General features: G+C 38.0%; 1 long non-coding RNA gene across 1 annotated transcript; it reads left to right on the forward strand.

Moving 5' to 3' along the window:
- The first annotated feature begins 16,549 nt into the window (after positions 1-16,549).
- Positions 16,550-17,493, forward strand: LOC141359444 (uncharacterized). Its single transcript, XR_012365885.1, has 2 exons — positions 16,550-16,806; positions 17,270-17,493. It is a non-coding gene; the product is annotated as an uncharacterized lncRNA (long non-coding RNA).
- Positions 17,494-22,613: the final 5,120 nt, after the last annotated feature.

The raw sequence follows: 22,613 nt of genomic DNA on the forward strand, positions 1-22,613 counted from the left end.
TTACGAGTGCATTCAAGCTACTGAATACATTTTTTGTCAGTATGTGGGATCAAACCAATGCATTTTGCGGTAGCCAACTAATGCAATGCTCTACAAGAACACTAAAGAAAGCAACATCAACAATCTACTTTAGTGAACTATACCTTTACACTGCAAAAAATGACTTTCTTACTTAGGTCGTTTTGCTTATCAAGAAAAAACATCTTAGTTTAAGAATTTTTAGATATTTCTATTGAAAACAAGACAAAAATACTAAGTAAATAAGTCTAGTTTTAAGACAAATAATATACAATTTAAGTGAAATTGTCCTTGAAACAAGCAAAATTATCTGCCAATGGGGTGAGAAAAAAAGTGAAATAAGATTTCTTTTTTCTTAAACACTTAATTCAAGTAAAATTTTCTCACCCCATTGGCAGATATTTATGCTTGTTTTAACCACAAATTCACTTAAATTGTTTATTTTTTGTCTAAAAAACTAGTATTATTTTCTTAGGTTTCGTAGGTGTACATTTTGTTGAATAACTGATTTGGGAATAGGCTCTTGTGACGTATTTTCCAGTAAGCTAGCAACCACCTAGCAACAACCCATAACACCCTAGTGACCAACTAGATATGTCTTAGCACAACCCAGTCAGAATATTTTTTTTACTAAAGGTAGCCGTACTGTATCTGTCATTAGAGCGGGGCCGTTTAAAAAGGACCTAATATGTAGGTCCTAATATGTACAGATATGTATACATTTGGTAATATGCCACCTCTGAGGTACTAATATGAAGCTCTTTAGGTACAAAGGTAAACTTTTGAAAAGAGTACCACTCCAGTGACAGCTAGGGACTATTTTTAACATTTTTTTTCTGACAGTGTATAGTAAAAAATAGATCTTAGCAAACACCCACAACTTCCATACCACATGTTTCCATTTTGCATTTTCTTATATTAAGTAGCGTCTGTACTTCTGATGTGGTATGATGTCCTAGAAAAATGAAATAAAATTATTTGATTGGATTTCTTGCTTGATTTACTTGAAAGCCCAATTTCCCTATCAAACCATAAAACAAATGTAGAGAAGTTCATTTCGCTCACCGCAAGCAGGACTGATGAAATCCATATGATGAGTGGCCACTGCAGCAAAATTACACCCAGCTGATATCGGCAATCAACACAACAGAAATTACATCATTTTTATGAGTCAGCACTCAGAGAAATCTCTCTCGCCGAGTCAGAGAATGTGATTAATAAAACCCAGACTAAATTTCCTCAGGGACCGATTGAACAGAAGAAACTTGGAGGAAAATTAACAGCAGCAGTGTATTTCACTCACGAAGATGAGAAACATCACACTGTTCTGTATTAGAAAGAAAATACACTGACAGAGGTTTTACAGTATTGTTCAAAATAATAGCAGTACAATGTGACTAACCAGAATAATCAAGGTTTTTAGTATATTTTTTATTGCTACGTGGCAAACAAGTTACCAGTAGGTTTAGTAGATTCTCAGAAAACAAACAAGACCCAGCATTCATGATATGCACGCTCTTAAGGCTGTGCAATTGGGCAATTAGTTGAAAGGGGTGTGTTCAAAAAAATAGCAGTGTCTACCTTTGACTGTACAAACTCAAAACTATTTTGTACAAACATTTTTTTTTCTGGGATTTAGCAATCCTGTGCAGAGGTGGGTAGAGTACCCAAAATCTGTACTCAAGTAAAAGTACAAGTACTTATACAAAAATGTACTCAAGTAAAAGTAAAAGTATCAATCTAATTATTTACTTGAGTAAGAGTAAAAAAGTATTAGATGAAAAAACTACTCAAGTAGTTAGTTACTCGTTACTTCTGATCTGATAGAGAAGTAGCGCAAAAGCACTGAATTTCAGACTTCTTGGAGGGTTTTCACAAACCTCGCCTTAAGAGTCTCATTGTTCTGCTTATATACAAGTAAGCAGCCTATCTCAGTCCTGCAATGGGTACATTAACATCACATAATGTGTCGTTTGAGAAAAAATCTCAAACACACACACACACACACACACACACACACACACACACACACACACACACACACACACACACACAGATGTTTTTCTGACGGTTAACTCTGTATTTATTTTCATGTTCACAACACAAACTTGTCAGCGTCTGCCTTTAAACATGCAAACAGTAAACAAATAAGAACGTGTGTGTCTGTTTGTTATCATGTTTTTATATGAATAGGTAGGGCTGCTCGATTATGGGAAAAATCATAATCCCGATTGTTTTGATAAAAATCTTAATCTCGATTATTTAACACGATTACTTAAATGACTGTAAAAACATGCATTTATACATGGGCTTGACATTAACTTTTTTGCTCACCAGCCAAAACTTGACTTTGGCATCCTAAAATGACTTTAATTTGAGCAAATTTACTTGGTTTAGCTAAATTAGATGCAGATTGAATTTCAAATGCAGTCTGACCACCCAAATTAGGACAACATTAGCTGGTATATACCAGGTATATCAGTATAGATCATATCATATATTTAGGTGCATAAAAACAGTCTAGTAAGGCATAAATAGATTTACATTGAATGAATATATTAAAAGTGGAGCAGGGGTGTAGAAGATTAACTGAAAAGATATACACAAAACCCCTCGACAACCAGTCAAGAAATGTACATGAATTTTACTTTCAACTTGTTTATGCAGATTGTATTTTATATGCTTGATCATGATTTCTGTTAAAAGTGATTTAAGACTTTTAATGACAACTGTCGAGAGGGCATTTTTGTTGCCCAAAGTAGCTTACATTAAAATGATGCGCGAACCTCTCAGCTGGCGGGTTTCCTTTGATTTCGTGTGCATTCAGGTATGCGCTGAATTTTTCTCCGCTCTTGCCCTGAGAATGTGCACGCAATATATATCTCTCCAATCACTTCCATGCAATTGTTGTATCTTTCCCGAAGTGTGTATGCGCTCAGACTGCGTCCTCTTGTGCATTCGCAAATCCATCACCTCTCGCGCGCTCTCTGGGAACAAAGCACGCATCACATTATGAAACTATTCTTTTTGACCTCTTGGAGTGAAAACATAGACCGAACTTGAAGCCACGCATGGTCTGCCTCCGATAACTCGCACAACGCACACGCGCCCTCATCTGCTTCTCCTATCATCTACGCGGCCGCGCGGTCGCGCGCTAAAGGGTGACGCAGCCTGTTTCGCGCAACTTTCGAACACGCCCTATAAACTTTAAAAAAATATATATATTCATTAATTATTACCATTTGACAGTAGCGCAGTAACGCCGCCGAATGTAGCGAAGTAAAAGTACAGTTTTTTCACTAGAAATGTACTTAAGTAAGAGTAAAAGTACCCATCCTTAAATTTACTCTAAAAGTACTAGTTACACGAAAAATGTACTCAAGTAAATGTAACGAAGTAAATGTAATTCGTTACTACCCACCTCTGATCCTGTGAATCACTAAACTAATATTGTTGTATGACCACAGTTTTTTAAAACTGCTTGACATCTGTGTGGCATGGAGTCAACCAACTTGTGGCACCTCTCAGCTGTTATTCCACTCCATGATTCTTTAACAACATTCCACAATTCATTCACATTTCTTGGTTTTGCTTCAGAAACAGCATTTTTGATATCAACCCACAAGTTCTCAATTGGATTAAGGTCTTGAGATTGGGCTGGCCACTCCATAACATTAATTTTGTTGGTTTGGAACAAAGACTTTGCCCGTTTACTAGTGTGTTTTGGGTCATTGTCTTGTTGAAACAACCATTTCAAGGGCATGTCCTCTTCAGCATAGGGCAACATGACCTCTTCAAGTATTTTAACATATGCAAACTGATCCATGATCCCTGGTATGCGATAAATAGGCCCAACACCATAGTAGGAGAAACATGCCCATATCATGATGCTTGCACCTCCATGCTTCACTGTCTTCACTGTGTACTGTGGCTTGAATTCAGAGTTTGGGGGTCGTCTCACAAACTGCCTGTGGCCCTTGGACCCAAAAAGAACAATTTTACTCTCATCAGTCCACAAAATGTTCCTCCATTTCTCTTTAGGCTAGTTGATGTGTTCTTTGGCAAATTGTAACCTCTTCTGCACATGCCTTTTTTTTAACAGAAGGACTTTGCGGGGGATTCTTGAAAATAGATTAGCTTCACACAGACGTCTTCTAACTGTCACAGTACTTACAGGTAACTCCAGACTGTCTTTGATCATCCTGGAGGTGATCATTGGCTGAGCCTTTGCCATTCTGGTTATTCTTCTATCCATTGTGATGGTTGTCTTCCGTTTTCTTCCATGTCTCTCTGGTTTTGCTCTCCATTTTGAGGCATTGGAGATCATTTTATCTGAACAGCCTATCATTTTTTGCACCTCTTTATAGGTTTTCCCCTCTCCAATCAACTTTTTAATCAAAGTACGCTGTTCTTCTGAACAATGTCTTGAACTACCCATTTTCCTCAGCTTTCAAATGCATGTTCAACAAGTGTTGGCTTCATCCTTAAATATGGGCCACCTGATTCACATCTGTTTCTTCACAAAATTGATGACCTCAGTGATTGAATGCCACACTGCTATTTTTTTGAACACACCCCTTTCAACTAATTCAACTAATTGCCCAATTGCACAGCCCCAAGAGCGCGCACATCATGAACGCTGGGTCCCGTTTGTTCTCTGAGAATCCACTGAACCTACTGGTAACTTGTTTGCCACGTAGCAATAAAAAAATATACTAAAAACCTTGATTATTCTGGTTAGTCACATTGTACTGCTATTATTTTGAACAATACTGTACATATACTAGGTTTGTTTAATCTGATAATGTGTGTGATGATGGCATTGCCATCGTAATTTTTTCATGTGGTATACAATTTTATATTGTGCAAAGTTCTAAACCCACTATCAGCTTTGTTGTTTTAGCAAAGTTTTAGGGGCGGTTTCCAAGACAGGGATTAGGTTAAACCAGGACTAGGCCTTATTTATATTAGGTCATTTAAGAGGTTTTAACAAACAAACCTTACAAAAAACACTACAAGTGTGCATCTTAGGACAAAACAATGTCAGTGATTTATGTTAAAATCTGTCAGGACAAAGTGTTTTTAAATTATATCAGCTCAAAGGTGCACTTTAGTCTTGGACTATATAAACTCTTTCTTGGAAACCGCCCCAAAATGTCCATTTATATATATAAAAAACACATAAAATGGCACACAAAGTGTGACCTCTCTTGGGACTAAACTTGAAATTGTGAACCGTTGAGGAGACTGAAGTCCTGAAGTCATTAGATTAGAATAAGAAATTAGGATTTAATTTCAATTAGGTTTAAAGGGACATTTCACAAGACTTGTTTTAGGTGTCACATAAATCTTTAGTATCCCCAGAGTACATATGTGAGGTTTTATCTGTAAATACCCCACAAATAATTTATCATAGCATGTTAAAATGCCACTTTGTAAGTGTGAGCAAAAATGTGCCTTTTTAAATGCAAATGAGCTGATCTCTGCACTAATGGCGCTTTTCCATTGCATAGCACCCCACGGCCTAGTCCAGCCCGGGTCGGGTCAGCTCACCTCACTTTGGCGTGGTTAGCTTTTCCATCGAGTTTGGTATCACTTCGCAGTGGGAGGGATTATAGGCGTGTCGTTATATTTGCGCTGCATACTGCTGTGACATCATACAAGTGAGAGCGTCCTTGTACATTCCCATTCATTTATTTATTTTTCAGTCCCCCACAAAATTAAAATTGGCCACCACAAATAGATGTTTGCACATCGCGTTTTTCAGTAACGTTACCTCAGTCTCACATGACATTTTCTGTTCAAACACACGTGGCGTCAGTCGACGGCGCTCCCCTGAGCCTCATTGAAGTTGCATTTAAGCATATAATGCTGACATGCTTGTCGCGAATGTTCCGCCAAAACTGCAAGTTTGGAAAAAACTGTTATGGTGTCCCTGATTCTCAACCTGTGGAGGTTTTTTGTGAGTTTGGTAACTTAAAGCCGAGCACAGATGACAACATTTTTGCTCGAGACAGCGTAAGCTAGCCTAGCACAGGTAAAGCTAATTTACATTATAGCGATGACGCTGTAGTGACAATTCTCTCAGACCAATCAATGACCTACAGTGTTTTCGCGTCACGTTTGGTATCAGCTCGGGTCGCTTGGAACCCCAACCGAGGTGGTACGAAAAAAAGTATTGGGTACTACGTACTGCACCCAATGGAAAAGCTCCCAAAAGTAAGCTGACCCGACCCAAACTACACCAAACCGTGGAGTACTATGCAATGGAAAAGCGCCATAAATGTCAGTGCCGTGGTTGGATAGTGCAGATTAAGGGGCGATATTATGCCCTTCTGACATCACAAGGGGAGCCAAATTTCAATGGCCTATTTTTACACATGCTTGCAGAGAATGGTTTAGCAAAACAAAGTTACTGGGTTGTTCTTTTTCACATTTTCTAGGTTGATAGAAGCACTGGGGACAAAATTATGCACTTAAACATGGAAAAAGTCAGATTTCCATGATATGTCCATTAAGATATCTTGCAAGTTCCTGCTATAGCTCACAGTAAATACTATAGCTTATAGTTGTATTCAGTATTTTTTTTCATTCTACTACAGGGCTGTTGAATGCTTTATTCTGATTGGTTGAGAACGGTATGCATTATTTTTTCAATAAAAGCACACCTGACCTGTCAAATGTATTAAAAAAACACCAGAGCAATGTCTACGCAATGTGATAACTGTGGTATAAGCAGAATAATTGACTATATTGAAAATAATGCACACCCGCGGTGTAACCGCACTCCGCTTTACATTGTGCTGCATCACCTTGGGTGTGCATTATTTTTTAATAATTCAATGGCCCGTCATCAGTTATTCCTTACTTACTGCATACACATCTTCTGATTTTTTTTTTAGTATTCTGATTAAAAGGAAATAATTATATATGATCATTATAGAGGCTGTTTACACTTGGCATTAACATGCGTTTTCATCGATCGGATCACAAGTGGACGACGTTAATGCCAGGTGTAAATGAAGAGTTTCATTGCATAACGAGATAAATCCATTTTTTTACATTTTGTCAAAACATGTTTATTATTATGTTATCATGTTATTATTTTGTTTTATGGTGCTACTTAGCTGTATTTTTTAAGTTATGAAGGTTTAAATCAAAACAAACCAACTGCAGTTGCATTGAAATTAATTGGAATGCACAACCAACAAACGAGATTTCTGAACAATTAAAAAAAACGGTGGTTATCTCGTTTTGCAACGAAACTCTTCAAATGGGGTTCAAAAAGTTTTGAGCTCGTCCACTTTCGACCACTTTCAACCACATTCAGAGGTAGTCAAAAGCGCTTTTGATCGGATTGCTTTTGTAGCGTTTACATTACAAAAGCAATCCGATCGAAAGGGTTTTCGACTACCTCTGAATGTGGTTGAAAGTGGTTGAAAGTGGACGAACTCAAACGTTTTGTGGTTTTGTGGTTGAATGTGTTCGAACAGCCACACACGACTGCCTTCTCTCCACCCATTTATCTAATTTGAGGTACTGAACACAATGTTTTACGTCTTTTCTGACATCTGGCGTGAACACACGGTGAAAAGCGCTATTTTTAGCCTTTCATTGATAAAACTAAAGCGGCTGATCTCCGCAGTTTCATTTTGCAAGCGTGTGAAAGTTGCGCGATCCTATTTCATCAATTGCGCTGAAATATCAGAGAAATCTCTAACATATACATGTACAAAACACTGAGCAGCATGTTTACTTACAACAAAAGCAGTGGACTCCGACATAATATTAGTTCGCGTCCATATAAACTCGTCATTACTCTCGCTCGCGTTCAAATGACAGCTGAGAGACTCGCCCACATTCTCACAGACCACCCCCTCAAAGTACTGTATTCAAGACAGCAGCAGTCGAATGTGGACAAAAGAGACGGATTTAAATACCAGGTGTAAACGTGATGTGTCTCTCTTGTCCACTTGTGATCCAATCGATGAAAACACATCTTAATACCAAGTGTAAACAGCCCTTTTGCACAGTACTTTACATGCTTATACAGCCTAATCATGCTAAAATACACAATATCATATTTTCCCTTCTTTGTATACTACACTGCACCCCCTGCTGAAAAAACAGCATCAAACCAGCATGGGAATTATGCTGGTCTATGCTGGTTTGATGCTAGTTTAGCTGGTGTTCACTAGCAAACCAGCACCAAAACACAACATATGCTGGTCTTGCTGGTATGCTGTTTTTTTCAGCAGGGCCCATAGAGGCTGACTATTAACTTTAGTTTAACCTTGTTAAGGACTGTGTTTTCCCTATTTATATTGCTTTAAATCACATTTGGTGGTAAAATTACAGTAGTGTAAATGTGTTAATTCGCATTCAATTCAGATTTGGAAATTGTAACAGCTCATATGCCAAGGGCAGCAGTCATCCCTGTATAATTACATATTTATTTGATTAGGGCAATGAAGTATATCTGCAGAGGATTACATGTCGAGAGGTGTTAAATGAAGGGAGATAACTGCCGCTTACATTATACTCACATTATCTTCACATTTAGCAAGAAAGCATAGAGCTGGCTGGAGCCGTGGCATAGCAGTTAACAGTTAACACAACCGGGAATTAATAAACTCAGGTGTCAGTGAGATTTCAGTGTTTTTTGCTTTCCAGATTAATGTAAATAAGGTTAAAGTTATACTGCAAAATGAAAGTAGAAGGCCAAAATAAAGCTTGTTAATGGTTTCTTTTTTGCATTATAACGTCTAGAAAGGAGCTGTGGAAATGGTGCGACTGATGCAAGTTCATGTCTGGTTCATGTCTTGATGTTGTCCATATGCATCAGTTTCCTGTTTTATTTTTTCTGAATTAATTTTTGAAATAAGAGATAGAAAAAAGAGAAAGTGAGAAAGATGATGTCAGACCCTCCTGCTGAGAACCTTGTTGTCTCCCAATACTGTGATGGAAGCCCACTGAGATATCTCAGCAGGTTGTGCACACACACTTTTGGATTTGCTTCTTAAGTCTCTGCATTAGAAATATAATGCCGTGCACTAAGACGGCATCCAGCTTGAGGTGCTTATTACACAGATGAATTACTGCAAAGAAGAGATTAAAGAAAGCTAATATCTAGTCATTAACATAGTGAAAAAGATTTTCAGGCTGACTGCAGTGTGCAGCGTCCATGACGGTAGATGTGGTTCTATATTATAGAGTTACCAGTGAAGGGTGAATTAGCTACTACCCTATTGCATATGGGTTTATTTTTTTACTTAAGTAGATATATTTTCTTTTTGTTCATGACTACTTGGTGGTGATAAAGATTTAGTATAGTAAAGTACCCTTTAAAAAAATCATGTACTTTTCGTTTCAATATGTACCTTTGATGTATGTAGCTTTACTAATATGCACACTTTGTTACCAATATGTACCTCTGAGGTACTAATATGAACTCTTTAGGTGCAAAGCTGTACTTTTTGAAAGGATACAGCCCATTGACAGGTTACTATAGTTTGACAATTTTTCTGACAGTGCAGATGTCACAGGTGGGAGCGGACCGCCCCTGTCGCGGGTCACGCGCCTCCTTCTACTTCCACCCTGAGGAGGTCCCAAAACACCCCAATGACCAGACAGACAAAGGAATAAAAAATTTTATTAAAAAAGTTTTATGGGTAATCGAAGTCGCTGACACGGCGGATGGCCAAAAGTAGACGTCACAGCCACGACAATGTAGCGTCCTCCCTTTTTAACTGGTTCCGGCTCGTCCACCGATCCTTTCCACAGTGGGGCCGCTTACTGGGGCTGTTGATACTAATTCTTCTCCCCTTCCTTCCAGATATTCAACGTAAACACAGCCGAACAGCTCTTCAATGCCTGCAGTCTCTTCACAGGAAGTAACACATGCTGATACAACACTTCAAGAAAGGTATCTGTACAATCCAACCTGTGTGTGTGTTCTCGCCCAATCCTCAATATCTACATAACATCCGTCTCTCCACTCATCTCCGCCGCTCCGTTTCACCCGCAATATCTGCTGGAATAACTTCACACAATTCACGTTTTCTCCAGCCCCGTACTCTTTCCGCTTCGCTTCCTTGCGATCGCCGGATCAACGGGGCCTTCCGACTCCTTCTTAGAAGGCTTACGTTCTGTCCGCCCTTGGCGTCGCACGTGGCTGCGGCGTTCGGGTGTTCGGCGCTCGGTGTTCGGGTGTTCGGCGCTCGGCGTTCTGCGTCCCCCTCTCACCGCATCCCCACGGCCGCCCAGCGCGAGCGACGGAAACAGGACCGCTCGAAAAACTACATACTCTTCCGGTCTCTTGATGCCCTATTTATACGCCTCCTCTTCATTGAGTTGCCCACTCAACGATCGCCACACTCATCGGCACACCTGCTGCCAATAAAACCCAGATTTGGGTTGCCCGGAGTTCCCGGAAGTGACTGGTATTTGGGGATTGTCGTCCAGGGGGAACTAATCTCCACCACTTTAGGTTCGGCCCTTCAAAAGTCACCCCGTGACACAGAGACTTTACAACACCTAATTGAGCGACATCAAATGATAGGAATTAATTTGATTGCCATCCCATAGAAATGGCCTGAAACTCTTTTATAGCTTACTATTGAGTAAACCAGGGTGATTTAAATGGGTTCCAAAAGCTGACGCCATCGCACAAGTCCGTGCCAGATTATGGTTCAAAAAACAAAATGCAGTTAAAACATAATACAGCAGAGTGCCAGATTCTCGCTGTGACATGGCAGAAATCGCCCGAGGGCTAAATAAAAAAACTTCATTTGCTCTTAGCACTGCGGGGAGGAATAAAGAGGGAAAGAAAATCAATCTGGATTCTTGTCTTGTAGACTGGAATACCTTTAACTAATATCTTGATTGTATGACTGAATTGTGGAAGAATTACACAAGAAAGGCCTGGGCTTGTTTCAAATGAGACGTCATTACAACAGTATGAGCTTTTTTTAATTGCTGTAATGCCATATTTAAAATATTTATGTTGTATACTATATATACTGCATTGTTCCATTTTAATCTATATACCCTCTATCCACCATCTTAATCACCATTATAACTGAAATGAAACCTCAGAGACTGATTTGTACATCATTTGGTTAGCATGTAACACGTGAATTAAAAAAAAAATCTAGGCCTAAGTATTAGTTGAGTAACTTGAATAAAATAAAAATTTATAATATTTTCTTAGCAATAAATATCTTAAATATCAATATTAATTAAAAATTAACCAATAAAATTACAAACTAATAAAATAACAAATGTTTGTATCAAAATAACCAACAACTTACATGTAAAAAATGAAAGCTAATTTAAAATTTACCATTTTAATAAAAAAACACATAAAAATTAGATCAAACCTAAAATATCCATGTTTGTTGCCTTATTTTTTTCAAGTATAATCAACTTGGCTATACAAGTAATTTCAATTTACTAATTTAAATCTTGACCAATGATGAGTTGCTGTAACTAATAAAAAAGTTGAATTTGGTTAACTTATTTTAATAGTTAAAGCTATTTACAAAAAAAATGTAATGACTACATATCACATTTTTTTTTACAGTTTATTTTAGTTTTACCCCATCTGGACCCACTCACTTTTTCTCTAACAGGTGTAAAGAGCTGCTTCACCTGTAGCCAGGTAAGTAAATAAATGCTTTGCTTTAAACAAATGCATCTATTTTGAAATGTTTTTTAAATGCTTCCCCACAGATTTATTGTATATGATGACTCTGTACCTGTGGATATGATGAGAAGAGAACCGTTGTTAAGTAATGCACCAATGGCACTGTCCGAGTGCTGAAACAGCTCTCCGCACGTTTGTATATTCTTTATCTCTTGTGTGTTATAAATAAAGGTTACAAACCTTTCCTTGCATATTTGCAAATTATTTTTTGAGATTACAATGATTATGTAGGATATCAATACATTTACAGCAATTTAAAGCCTGCTGGTTTTACTTCTATGACTGAAAGAAACTGGCTTTTAAAGGTTTTAATCCAAAAGAATAACAATTTCAATCGAAATAAAAACAACACAATTTTTTAACATTATTTTTAAACTAGTGGTCTCCTCCACTCATTTTTTCAAGTTAACAAGTTCCACTTTTTAAATAGGGAATCGGCATGGCGCAACTGGCTTTTAAAGGGGATGAGAGCTGAGATTCTCATTGGTTTATTGCACGTTATGCCCAAAACACACCCATTACTCATTAGGAGAATAGGAACAATCCCTTTAGGCCGTGCCCTTGGCGCATAAACCATTTTTTCCGTCGTTAAATTAGCAAAAGTGGAATCATACAGGCCTGTTTAGACCGTGCGCTATGCACTTTAGACAATGCGCTTAGACTGTTAAAATAATTATAACACTTTCACTTTCTGGCACGACCGCGACACAACAAGGTAAACAAAGCTTTTAGGCTATAAAAGCAATTGTTTAATTAAAAGGCACCAGAATACAAAAAATGGCATTTACGGTAGTACAGTAAATGTTTTGGACCACATTTTGCTTCTGACTCCCATGAAACAGAGCCTTTAAATAATTTTACATTTTGCTACTTTAAAGAGAAGTCAAGAGATGAGAAAATGCCACAAGCCAAGGTTTGCAACCCAATTAAGCATCACGGCTCAATGCATCAGCGGACATAGACTAACTTCTAAGCCACATTTTCATCATAAAACCCCAAACCATATTTCTCTAAAGACAGACTTTAAATAACTTGAATGACATATTTCCCCATAAATAATCCAGTAATGGCTAAACACCGCAGCCCGAAACACTCAAGCAATTAGAGGGAAAGTATAAATTGTGATGCTTTAAATATGGATTAAATGCCAGCGTGCTGCACGCAAGACAACTTCACAGGAAATCTTTCAAGATTAGAGCCTTTCAGTGATAAGAGACTCATTACTGGCAGAGGAAAGAGTTGTATCGCTCCATCTACCCAAAGTGCATTTGCGCTCGCTGTGTTGTTAAACTTCATCTGTCTGTCTGTCTGTCTGTCTGTCTGTCTGTCTGTCTGTCTGTCTGTCTGTCTGTCTATCTATCTATCTATCTATCTATCTAATACCAAAAATATAGCAAATTTCCTTTCCCTTCCTTTCATTGCTTAATTGGTATAGTGTGGTGTGTTAACAGCGCAAAAGGTCAGGGGTTCGAACCCACATATACTGATAAAACAATGTATACCTTGTAATGCACTGTAAGTTGCTTTGGATAAAAGTGTCTGTCGAATTCATAAATATAAAAATGTAAACAAAATGTCCCTAGACTCACGCCATCTGCTTGTTAAATTTCACATCACATCACATGCCACAGCTTCTGAGTCCAAATGCTCCATCAGATGCCTTAAGCAAACAACAAACTATACTAATATACACTCATGGTGTGCTGAAAAACTACACAAATATCAAAACAGTCACCTTTTTTCCATACTGAAATCCCAGATGGCCAGAAAGTAATTTATCTCTTATGATTTGTATTGGTATCCAGGACACCGTGAATGAATATAGTGTACACCGCAAGTTTATATAATATAGCTTAAATGCGTGCTATGAATTAAAAGTGCCATAAACAGCTGTTGTGATTTAAGACTCATATGAAGTGAGTGCAAACTACATACCAAGCGACTTACCAAACAGATTGGTTGAGTCAGTGTTGCTCTACTGGGCTGGTAAGGACAGTCAAACGAAAGAAAAAAAAAACGCTTTTATATCTTCACAGAATGCTCAATTTTTTATGGTGAAATCAACCTATAGCCTACTGCTTAATTACATAAAGTTTTCTACCCATGTTTTAGCATCAAAAACATTATGTACCATTATATTCTAAAACCTTTTTGCTGTCTTCGTGCTGTCATTTATTCTTGTCATTTTTTATATTGTTATGCAGCCTCTGAGTCACACAACAAAGTAACAGAAGATTATGAAATTATGTAAAATGTTGCTTCCAGCCAGGACATTGGTCAGCCATCTGCTCAGCATTGAGCTGTTGTTCATATTTTACTGTCCAACTAACACAAAATCCAAATGCATCAGTCGATGTCACTTTAAACATTTGAAAGCTTTCCTTTTATTAACATGCTGTACCGTATATGCACTTGTGCACTGCTATATGTACTGTTCTTGAGGGTATATGGGTTGAGAATGAAGATCAGGCCTGTTTATTGAAGCAATTTAGTTAAGCTTTGCTTACATTACAGGTAATCAATACATGGACTGTATTTGTCATAATCACGTATTAAAAAAGTACTCAAACAAATTCTGCAGTATATAATATGATTTTGCATAGGATGCATATTGTTTTATATGCAAGAAATAACATACAACATAATCTAAAATGGCCAGAGACATGACTGTGTCATAATTATGATCTGTACATTAAATTACATCTTAAAGGTGGGGGTCTACGCTCAGCACACTTAAACAAATTTGGTCTGTCTTATTCCAGCTGTCAGTCAGTATGCTGGGACCTTGCGTATACTGCATGCTCCTCGTGTTTCATTTTTGCAATTTGCTCATTGTTGAATGAGTTTGATGTCACTCCTGCTGCGTAGGCGTGATGACTTCATAATGGTGTTAGTGTGTTAGCCTTTACGATCATTGTGTTTATATAGGGGGTGTAAGCGGATTTCAAACTTGTGTGGTTAGTGTAGACGTCCATGTATGTGGGCTACAACTGTGGAAAGTTCAATTTCAGTTACACCCTAAAAACATACATAAAGTATTACAGACTTTTACACATACCACTGGGTTTAAATACACACAAACTGCGATCTACTTTCACTTTTATAAATAAAGTTTCCTACAGGTTCTTTGTCGAGCTGTATGGTGCCATAAAGAACCTTTAACATCCAAAGAAGCTTTCTGTTACACAAAAGACTCTTTGTAGTGGAAAAGGTTTCTTTAGACTATAAAAAGTCAGAAAGAAATGGTTTATTTATCACCCTCTGGAAAACCAAAAATGGTTATTTTATGGCATTGCTGCAAAGAACCCTGTGTTACCTTTACTTTTAAAAGAATACTTACCATGGGCTGTAAATGATAGGTTTATTACTGTATGTTAATTTTGAGCTCTGTAATCATTAAGGGATGTACAAAACTAAGTATTTTTAGTGGTCGAAGTGGTCGATATATTGGTCTTGAGGAAGTCATGGATAATTAGGCTGTTTTTGGTTCACCTGACCCCAGTTGGTCTCGAAAATAATAGACAATGAATCTATTGATCAAACTCATTAAACAAACAGTCTGTTAGTCAATACGTATGAATCCCAGCATTTTTATAACCGGTTATAAATTGTATCTGCATTGGCTTTGGTTGCTATGGGTTATTTATGACAGAGAAGATATGGTATTGCTTCTGTTTAAAGAGTGCTGTGAGTCTGAGGTTGATATGCAAACACGCTGGTTTATTATCAGGCAGTGTATTAGGGCAATGGTGCAGGATAAACCAAATGAGGGGGCAGTGGTGCAGGAAGAAAGGACATAACACATGCATACTTCAGTCATGAAGATTGCTGACTTTTTACCCTAGACACACATTAAAAAGCCCTCTGGTCTGCATTCATGAATTGGTACAGTATTTTTACAAGTGAACCCAGAGTTTGCCATTACTTTTAAGGGGTGGGGGGGGTGCTGCTTCATGTGGTGCCTGGCCTGGGATGATAAATAAAAACATTTCTGCAGCGTTTTTGTAATTTCATAATCGGGTCACGGTGAATGTGTCATTTACTGAAGCATTCTTGGCATGGCTGAAGATGTGCTCGCTGAATCCTTCAGGAACCCTGACACATATTTCTTAGGAGTATAAAAGGAAAACCCTGAAGTTCAGTAGATGAATGTAGCTTGCAGAGAGCATGTTATTCGATTCATCATACTGTATTTGTGTTGGCCTGTGTGAAATTTTGGATTGAACGAAGGATACAGTACACTCCATAAATCTAAACACAACCATTATGTTTAAAATAATCTATAGCCTACTCGGTTGTTTAAAACCCAAACCATGGTTGGGTCAGATATGGACATTTCCAGGTTAATTAAACAGAAGTCTTAAGCCTAAAAACTGGCCAATCTGCTTATGATGTTAACATAATTCAAGTCTGCATAAAGTAGGGTTTTTCAACTAGGGGGCTGGTGTCTATTTCCACTATTTCTTAGTGTTTGATGATTTTTGTAAAGAATACACATCTGTCTAGCTCTAATATATTTTATTTGGTAGAAATTGTGAGTTGGGGGCCTACACATATTGTTGTGGACAAATAGAGGGGCCTTAAAGTGATAAAGGTTGAGAACCCCTGGTGAAAGGCATTTCAGAAAATTGTTTCTAAACTTATAAATGTTAGAAATGTATTGCTGAAACACGTTACAAAGATTGTGAACTATGTAATACTGAATTGTGGAGTTACAATTTTACCACATTTGTGTGTTCAGGATTATTTGGGCGGTTTTAAAATGGTGGCTCGATGATGCACTGGAGTGACAGAGCATGGCCCCACCCCTTACCCAATCGCTATTCACCTTATTTTTCACGACAACAAGGGCGGCGCCATTTCGCTCATTTTGTCAACGTTCTTCCGGCCGCATAGACGATGAGCAGCTGAGGCAATGACTGAAGGCGACGCGTTAAGCTTAAAAAGCTCGAGCGCCTTTATGTTTCTTTCTTACCAATTTTAAGCCAACTGAGGAACACCCTTATCCCAAGAAATGGTTCGACTACGATGTTCCGGTAACTTTAAACCACGCCGGGTGTTGAAAAGGTGGCCAGTTTCAGGTAAGCTATCTTAGCTAACTTTGTGCTCGTTCGCCTAAAGTTAGATTTGTGAAGTCCGTTCTACAAATACACTTAAGATCAGTAACGTTAGTTTATAAAATGCAACTATTTGAATGGTTTTAATTGTCCACCTATATTTTTATATTTACGATAGTACAACGAAATATTATAGTACATTGCATTCTTACAGTAGCCCACGTGATTCCTACAAGTTACTGAGATTTCAGATGCTAGAATGTCAGTTCATTCCTCATTCAGATATTGATAATGACCTATTAAACAACGTATTATTTCACACTGAAGTTAAAGGTTGTGTGTATAATGTTACTGTCTTTTTTTAATGCATCTCTCTCTTAGACACTGTTCTGTTTAAGTATGGGTGCCATTTATATATTAATTCTCATGATGCAAGTTTATTTTAAATACTAACATAAAACTGTTTATGGTTATATTGTTTTCACAGATGCATTGATGTGTAGTGATGCAGTGGACAACTGTGAGGATGATACAATCAACATGTTCCTAAACTGTGATGCAGAAACACAATGGGAGGATCCATCCGTCTCTGACCACAACTACACTTTAAAATCACAACTCAACCTGAAGCAACCTACATCTGATATGGGAAAACAATGGTGCAGTTTCCCTGACAGGGCTTATACTGGTCCCAGGCTAAAATGCATATTTGAGCTACAATCATTTAAAAACACCTTTTACTGACATACCTCAACATATATGAGTCCCATTGTTTTGTCACAAGATGCGCACCAGTCTTGTTTTTTTGTAGGGTTTGTTTGTAAAAACTAAAATGTCCTAATATAGGCAAGGCAAGGCAAGGCAAGTTTATTTGTATAGCACATTTCATACACAGAGGTCATTCAAAGTGCTTTACATAGAAATGAGAAAACAATATATAAAAGAGAAAAAAGAAAATGTAAAAATAATAGATACACAATAAAATCACAATAAAAACAAAGATACATGAGAATTTAGAATAACAATTAAAGAAAATAGATGTGATTTTAATAAAAACACTTTAAAATGTTAAAAAGAATAAAACAGAAGTAAAAGTGACTTGAGTTAAAAGTGCAGTCAGTGTGAAGCAGCACAGTGCTCATTCAGTAAATGCAAAGTTAAACAGATGTGTTTTTAATCTAGATTTAAAAGTGTTTACTGTTGAAGCACATCTGATCTCTTCTGGAAGCTGATTCCAGCTAGAGGTGGCATAATAACTAAATGCTGACGCACCTTGTTTTGAGTGAACCCTTGGTATTTCTAACTGACCTGATCCTAATGATCTGAGTAATCTTTTAGGTTTATATACAGTTAGCATATCTGTCATGTATTTGGGTCCTAAGCCATGAAGTGATTTATAAACGAGTAACAATACTTTAAAATCTATTCTAAATGTAACAGGAAGCCAGTGTAAGGACCTGAGGATTGGAGTAATGTGCTCAGATTTTTTGGTTCTGGTCAGAATTCTGGCAGCAGTGTTTTGTATGAGCTGCAGCTGTCTAATGGTCTTTTTGGGGATCCCAGTAAGAAGTCCATTGCAGTAATCCACCCTGCTGGTGATGAAAGCATGAACAAGTTTCTCTAAGTCCTGTCTTGAGACAAAACAGCTAATTCTGGCAATATTTCTGAGATGGTAGTAAGCTGATTTGCTAATTGCTTTCACATGACTACTGAAATTAAGGTCAGACTCTAAAATTACACCAAGATTTCTGACTTTATTTTGTGTCTTTAGACCCCTAGAATCAAGGTATGTGTTAACTTTGAGAGTTTCATCTTTATTTCCAAATACAATGACTTCAGTTTTGTCTTTGTTTAACTGGAGGAAGTATTGACGCATCCAACAGTTAATTTCATCAGTGCATTTACATAGAGAGTCAATGGGGCTGTAGTCATTAGGTGACAGGGCTAAGTATATCTGGGTGTCATCTGCATAGCTGTGGTAAGCAATTTGGTTCTTTTTCATTATTTGACCAAGTGGGAGCATATACAAATTAAACAGAAGCGGTGCAAGAATTGAACCCTGTGGGACTCCACATGTCATGGATGTCCACTCAGATTTATGGTTACCTATGTTCACATAGTAACCTCTTCCTTGTAGGTATGATTTAAACCATTTGAGGACCATCCCAGAGAGCCCTACCCAGTTTTCCAGTCTATGTAAGAGTATGGTGTGATCTACTGTGTCAAAGGCAGCACTAAGATCTAGTAGCACCAGCACTGATATTTTACCTAAATCAGAGTTTAAGCGAATATCATTTATTATCTTTATGAGCACTGTCTCTGTGCTGTGATGCTGACGGAAACCAGATTGAAAATTGTCCAGATAGCCATTTGAGTTTAAGAATTTGTTCAGCTGATTAAAAACCACCTTTTCAATGATCTTGCCTATAAACGGAAGATTTGAGATTGGTCTGTAGTTGCTAAGTATGGTTTTGTCTAGGTTACTCTTTTTTAGGAGAGGCTTAACAACTGCTGTTTTCAATGACTCTGGAAAGGTGCCTGTGATCAGAGAGGTATTTACTATTTTTAAGAGGTCAGTTTCTAAGCAGTTAAGTACCTTTTTGAGAAAAGATGTGGGGAGTGTGTCAAGGCTGCTAGTTGATGCTTTAAGATGTTGTACTGTTTCTTCCAAGGTTTTTATATCAATTATGTCAAATTCTGAGAGAATGGCTAATTTCTGAGGTTGTTGCAATGATATCTGACTGATCACAGTACAATATGAGGCCGTATTGATTGCCATTCTGATATTACTGATCTTCTCAGAGAAAAAGGTTGCAAACTCATTGCATTTGTTGTCAGAGAGCATTTCACTAGGAACTTGATTTGGGGGGTTTGTTAGTCTCTCTACAGTAGCAAAAAGAGTGCGAGTGTTGTTTATGTTTTTGTTTATAATGTTTGAAAAGAAGGTCTGTCTAGCTGTGCCTAGTTCTACATTGAAAGCACGAAGACTGTCTTTATAGATGCTATAATGTACTTCAAGTTTTGTTTTCCGCCACATACGTTCAGCTTTTCTGCATGTTCTTTTCATGTGCTGTACTGCTGTTGTGTTTCTCCAGGGTGCTTTACGTCTGCCAGTGATCACCTTGACCTTTACTGGAGCTATACCATCAATGGCATCTTTAACTTTTATGTTAAAGTTTTCAAGGAGAACATCAACAGAGTCTGCCGATATGTTTGGCAACATTGATATAGCATTCATAAATACCTCACTGGTGTTCTCATTTATGAACCTTTTTTTAACATAGACAGATCTAGCATCAGTGGCAGGACAGATCAATAAATCAAAGTAAACACAGAAATGGTCAGATAGTGCTTCATCCTTGATTACAGTGGATGAAATGTTTAGACCCTTGCTAATGAGCAGATCAAGAGTGTGTCCCCGATTGTGTGTAGGACCTTTCACGTGCTGGGTCAGATCAAAGGTGTTTAAAACATTTAACAGTTCAATTGCAGCATTGTTTTCTGCATTGTCTATATGAATATTAAAATCTCCAGCAATAACAAAATAATCAAATTCAGAGGAAATTGTTGATAAAAGTTCTGTGAATTCATCAACAAATGCTGAGGTGTATTTGGGAGGTCTATAAATAATTGTAAACAGAATGCGTGGTGTACCTTTTAAAGCAATACACAAATATTCAAAAGACTGGTAATCACCATGTAACACTTGCTTGCATTGAAAGGCATCTTTGAATAAAGCAGCTATTCCTCCGCCCCTTCTAAGAGCTCTACAGACATTTATAAAGGTAAAGTTGGGTGGGGCTGATTCATTGAGGACTGTAGCACTGCAGCTGTCATCTAACCAAGTTTCATTTAGAAACATAAAGTCCAGGTTGTTGTTGGTGATAAGATCATTAACTAAAAAGGATTTGTTCTTTAGTGAACGGATGTTCAGAAGTGCTAACTTAACAGTTACTGGTTTTGGCACTGTATCAATCTCAGAATGACGTATAATAGGCAGTAGATTAGATAGAATTGCTGTGCGGCTGGAGGCGGCCTTCATCTTTCTATCACATGTCAGGACAGAGATAGGGAAAGCTAAAGGGACATCGGGCACCCGCTTGTTCTTAAAATATTTATGATTGTTACTGCTGACGTAGCGGGAACCCAACACACATCAGTTACCAGTGCTGTTTGCAGATGAGGGCAGGTGTGATCCTTGACGTTGAGGCAGAGGTCGGAGTGCTCTCTCAGAAGGAGGGAGAGGGCGGGCTGGGCCCGAAGGCTTTGGTGGTTGAGGAGCCCGCCGTTTCTTGGTTGATATTTGGGGACTCGCAGCAATAGAGTGGGAGAGCTTTGTTCCAGCAGATACCAGTTTCTCCATTTTCTCTGAAAAGCCCAGAAGTGGTGATGTTGGAGAGAGGGAGAGAGAGAGTGTGACGACATCAGCTGTGATTCTGGTGTTCCTGAAGGCTGGGAGGGAGTGTTATCATTCCTCGGGTCATTATCAACAGAAACGTCCTTGGGTGTTGATTCACAATCCAGCTGTAGCGAGGTCTGTGGGCAGGGCTCAGCCTGAGCTGTGTCTGTGAACAGTAGTTGTGACTGCAGAGTTTTATCCTTGTCTTCTGAATGTCCATCCAGGTGCTGGTTTAAAATCCTGTGGTCATTTCCGCTGTTCAGTAGTATAATATAATTAAATCCTAGTCCTGTAAACCCTGTCCGAGAAACTGCTTCAATGTGTTGAGCTGGCACAAATGTACATATCTCTGCTGAGAAACAACCATCTTTGTCAGCTTTACACAGGGTTGATATTGCATCCATTACACAGTCACCAAGCACTTTACCAGTACATACACCAACAGCTTCCAGATAAACACTTGGGATCAGCTCCTGATGACTCCGATAAAGCTGTGTCTTAATTTATTGCAGGGTGGTCTTGCTTTACCTGTTGTAAAGTTACATTAAACCTTCATATGTGATCAGATGTCATGCAGTGATATTAAACATTTACAGTGTGATCAGATGTTGTGCATTTATATTAAACCTTTACAATGTGATCAGATGTTGTGCATTTATATTAAACCTTTACAATGTGATCAGCTGTTGTGCAGTTATATTAAACCTTTACTATGTGATCAGCTGTTACCTGTCATGCAGTTATATTAAACATTTACTATGTGATCAGATGTAACCTGCCATGCAGTTATATAAACCTTTACAGTGTGACCAGATATTATCTGTAAGTAATTTCTTAAACCATATGTGAGCTTTGTAGATTCCACTTAAAAGGATTTAAGTCTCCTGATTTGAAGGAATAAGTGTTGGCAAGTTTGCAAATGAATTCTATCATGGTACCACATAAAAACGAAATAGTTATTGGACTGGCTAAGGTGCACATTCGCTTTAAAAAAGACGAAATCACTGTGTAAATATTGGTAGACATACTTTTAATAATTTTCAATGCTGCTCCATCAACTCCTGACAGGACGAGGTAATTAAATATGCCAGGTTACTTGCCGCGGCCGCTTCATATCGTCTAACCACGTGACGATTGATGGGACAAAATAAGACTATCCGAGCGTCGTATGAAGTTTTAACCGTGCTCCTAATTTAAAACATTTACATTATTTGTCATTTCGCTAAAGTTATAGTGAACTACAAACAATCTTCTAACCACCAAACTAACCACCGAATGCACTGTGCCAGTTAGTGTTGATTCTGGGACAACACACTAAGGCTATGTTTACATTAATGCGTTTATCCGTTAAAACGCTTTACTTTTGCTATGTTTACGCCTTTCATTTACACTACACCACCGTTTTCGACCCTCATAAACGGAGTCGTTCGTA

Source organism: Misgurnus anguillicaudatus, chromosome 23 (genome assembly GCF_027580225.2).
Source record: "Misgurnus anguillicaudatus chromosome 23, ASM2758022v2, whole genome shotgun sequence".
NCBI lineage: Eukaryota > Metazoa > Chordata > Actinopteri > Cypriniformes > Cobitidae > Misgurnus > Misgurnus anguillicaudatus.